The following is a 4,587-nucleotide window of genomic DNA, read 5'->3' as shown; positions in this document are numbered from 1 at the left end:
TTATCCATGGTACCTCAGCATTACACATAATGCTAGAGATGTCTCAGTAGAAAACACCTTTGAAAACCGTTGTAAACAGAGCTGAGCCCTTCCCACATCTTTTCATGTGGAGTGGTGGTAATATGCTCTCCTTTCCAGTGGGCTAAACTCTGTACACCAATTTTAATTTTAGGGACTAGGGCCCCAGTGCCTTCTGTCACACAAAGGAATGTCCCCAGTATGTAGAGCTGGACTTCTGGACCAAATGGGAATGTGGGGATGCCACTGGGTTATGCTTTGTTAATCTCTAAAACAGGTTGTTTCCCATATTTGTAAAGTACAGAATGTGTTTTTGTTTTCATTTCATGGAAGTGGTTATGATTATATGGCTTTGAAACAGTCCTCAGACTCAAGCGTTCTTGGTTCATCACGGATTCAGAGCTTGTGGAGGTAAACCTCAGCTCTCATTTGCCTCCTTTTTAACAAATGAAGGAGCAAAGGAATAGAAACAGCACGTAATGCTCAACTTCAGTTGGCGAGGTCTTCTGCATGTATGATTTCATTTCATCTTTAAAAGCCACACAACAGGGGCACCTGGGTGGCTCAGTTGGTTAAGAGTTGGACTCTTGATGACGGCTCAAGTCTTGATCTCAGGGTTGTGAGATTGAGCCTTGCATCAGGCTCCTCGCTCAGCACAGAATCTGCTTGAGCTCCTCTCCCTCTCTCTGCCCCTCCCCCTGCTCGCACATGCCTATTCTCTCTCCCTCTCTCTCTCTCAAATAAGTAAATCTTTAAAAAAAAAAAAAAAAGCCACATAGCATACAAACGATGCTGGTACAAGGCAAGTAACTTGATGAAGATCACACAGTTTCACAAAGGTGGAATCCAGCTTTGTTCCCTGGGCCTCCCATTTTATCTGTTAGGCTATGATTCCTCCAAACTAGAGAAGTTCATAAATCACGAAAGTCACACATCTTGTTCAAATCCATGCCAGGTTGTCTTCATCATCTAAACCACAACCTCATGAGCTTTCTAGTATAACACATTGCTATACAAGAGACACCTTCATAACCAGCAATCAGATGGCAGAAGACATAATTCCATGACAAAGGTGGTTTTGGAAAGCATGGTCAGGAAGCATGGTCCAGCGGTTGGCTGGCTGTCCGTGCTCCTCAATCACTGTGTCTCAAGGCTCTCTTAGTCCTGCTAGCCCGAAGCCACTTTCCCTCAACCACGATGCCTCCCCTTCCACAGCTGCTTTAGACCACTTCCATTTACACCTCCTGCCTCTTTCTGCTGCTCCCACATTGGAATATCCATCCAGGAATCAATCCCCTGTGTTGTGAGCTTCAAGCATGCACTAAACGCTGCGTGGCCCATACATTCCGGCTTTGGGATGAGTCTGGGCTCCTTGTCCCGCCATCAGAGACAAGTCTTCTTAGGGCTCCAGGAACCAGTCCTTTCTCACTGTAGCAATGTTGCGTCTGTTCTTGTAGGTCTCCCACATGCGTTCATGGTAGTTTTTGAGAGAGGGAACCACGTGTTCATGATCAGTGTTCCCTGCTGCTCTCCCCGTTGCCTGGCACAGAGTTGGAGTTCAGCAAGTATTTTCTGGGAGGGTCAGTTCCTCTTTGAGAGCTCACATTTTGTTCTCCACCATAGCTGATTCTGATGCAGGAAGGGTTTGACCTCGGTCCCTGTTTCCCCTGTAACCTTCTGAATCTGCCAGAGGCAAGTAGTTTCATGAGATCAGATAATGACACTGGGAGGTGTTTAAATGGGAAGAGCCATGGTACCCCCGGGGCATGCTTTGAAACCAGCAGGGATAGGGTCAAGTTTCCTTAGCTGTGAAATAGATCTGAAAGTACTTAGAGAGTTGGGGGGTAAGTACAGATGAAAGAGGGAAAAATAGAGGGTCTGGAACAGTGCCTGTGTAGAGCAGGTTTTTAAAAATTGGAGGGTGGGTAGCCTAGGAATACTTCGTAGCAAACATTTGGCTGTAGGGAATTTTTGTAATAAACTAAGAAATTGTCTACATGGCCTCAAAGAGATTCGTATGTGATGGCTTGAGGGGGATCGCCTTGTATGAAACTTCAGGCCTAAGCTTCCAGCATTCAGAACATTCATTCCATTGTGATTCCAGAAGCCACCGAACTGGAGTTTTTTCAGCTCAATCCAGTGCATAATTGGATGATCTATGGAGTAAAGCTGTTTTCTTGCTCAGGGTATAGCTGTTAAATTGAGAGTTAAGAAAAGGCAGGGACTTGACATGCAGCCGAGAACAATATTACATCTCATCTAAGGCATTTGGAAGTTTGGATTCTGTAAATATCATTCAGGATCTTTTTATTGCATGGAGCTGAAAAGACATCTTGAAATGCCTTTTAGCCCAAGGTTAAACTTAGTGCATATGGGAAAAATACTCTGCTTCATGCTTCTTGTTCCAGAAAATTTAATAATCATCCAGGTATGTCCGATAACATATGCATATGTCTTTGCTTGTTTTTTTTTTTTTAATTTTTCTTTTAAAGAGAGCACCTCGCTTTGTCCCACCTTGTCTGTATGTAACTTAATATGAAAGTCTGTGATTTTAGCTTCATTCACCAATTCCTGTAACTTACTTTTGAATGCATCCCTTTTTAAACAGTGTTTAGTCTCTGCCCAGTTCCATGTGCAGCACGAGTGACCACAAACATTTATCACACAGGACCCTGCCCTTTAAGAATTTATAATCTAGTAGGGGGAGTGGATGCCCACATTAACAGAAGGATGTTCACATAAATAGAATAATGAGTCAAGAGAACAGGTAGGAAGCACTGAGAATATCATCATCCCAGTGCCCCTGAAAACAAATCATCCTTGGCATCTGGGTGTGGACATCCCTTCAGGGTCTGGAAGCAGAAAACCAGCCCAGGGGAGAGGCCACGGTGATGTCAAGCCATGCCCTTCAGGCAGGACCTCAGAGTTTCCTTGGGACTACCCTCCCCAGATCAGTGTTAAGTTAGGGAAGTTACAAAAGGAGAAGCTCAGTGGTCCCTCTTACAGCCCAATCTGTCAAGACCACCTGAGTGGCATATTACTTGTCTGTAGTCCACAGTCATTGGATGCTCCGTGACTTAGTCTTAACTATTTGTTTAAATTGATAGACCAACGTAGATGATCAAATAAATAAAAGGCACGGCGGTAGGTGTCCGTAAGCATTGCCACACTCAGATCTGACCCCGAGAGCTAGCCTGTGGTGTGGGTCTATTATCAGACAGCACAGGGTTCTGGAATTTATTTTATTTTATCCCAGTCTTCTTTGGTTTTCAAATGTGACCTTCTACATTGTGGAAGGTGAAGAGAGGCAGGGTCTTTCGCATGGTCCCTTTCTCTGAAAAAGAACTTGAATGTATAGCTTGATGCCACTGTGAATTCCTAATGTGTATCTACTCTGATGACAATATCTGTATACAATGATCACCACCTCCCGCACAGCCTTGCGCACTGTCTGCAAAACAACAATAGTAATAACCAAGTCGATAGTGCCAATATAATTCTACTATTTTTCTACATCTGCTCTTTGGCATTTTGTGTAGCTTGTGATGTGTATAAATGATCAATAACAACAATAATAAAATCCTTTGACTTTCTTTTGCCAGGACCTTGTGTTTATGGGATGCACAGTGACCACTCACCAGGAGTGTGTTTAGGGCTGAGGAAATTCTTTTTACGCGTGTTGAGAGGACATTTGGAGCAAGGTGGTTATTTCTGGGATCCAGCCTGTAAGGAGGGCCTGGGACATCCTGGGATGGCTGAACAGAGCAGGGAGGGAACTCCAAATGCAACCCTGGGAGGATGGGGTCAGGGAATGGGAGGGGTCGTTCAGTGAACGGGCCACCCGGGTCTTCATCCCTATATTCAAGGCACCCCAATTACTTGGACTTTTTAACAATCAGAGCTGATTGTTCAAAATGCCTCTGGAGGGATGTATTCTCAGTCTCTGCACGGAGCTTGGTCGAGCCATCTGGAGGACCAGAGGCAGATGCTGTGGGAGGGAGGGTCCCTTGTTTCCTGCGGTACTGAAGGGTTGGCCATGATGAGTGCTGCGCCCAAGACCCCGTTCCAGTAGAGACCACCATGACTACAGCTCCTGCCAGAAAGGGGGTCCCTGGGCAGTTCTATGGTTGGTGTGGTCCGGTGTCCACACCACTTAACCCTACTCCACCGGCCACAGCTCATAGGACTGGAGATAGACGATGGAGCAAGGACAGAGCTTCCGTAGACCGGCAGACAGGCAGAACAGGGGTGGAAAACATTAGCCAAACCAATAAGGATATCTCTGGAACCTGAACTGGAGAATGGAGTGAGCATCAGGCCTTTGCAGTAGGAGAGGAAAGCCACCTGCTCAGGCTGAGTCACCGCCAAAGGCACTAACAGGAGGCAGCTCATCTCGGAGAGGGCAGCAAGGTGACCAGACCCTGGACCTGCCTTGGATCCCTAACTCCAGTCTCTGTGCGGTCAGGAGAAGAAGCCAGGGTCCTGGGATTCCCAGGCGGCACAGAGGATTCTGCATCCAAGCGAAGGTCAGGACCCCCGGAGGAGGGAGTTCAAACACATGTGACTGAG

The sequence above is a fragment of the Leptonychotes weddellii genome, chromosome 4 (genome assembly GCF_054177405.1).
Source record: "Leptonychotes weddellii isolate Sample4059 chromosome 4, ASM5417740v2, whole genome shotgun sequence".
Lineage (NCBI taxonomy): Eukaryota > Metazoa > Chordata > Mammalia > Carnivora > Phocidae > Leptonychotes > Leptonychotes weddellii.
Note: the sequence above shows the minus strand (reverse complement) of the source record.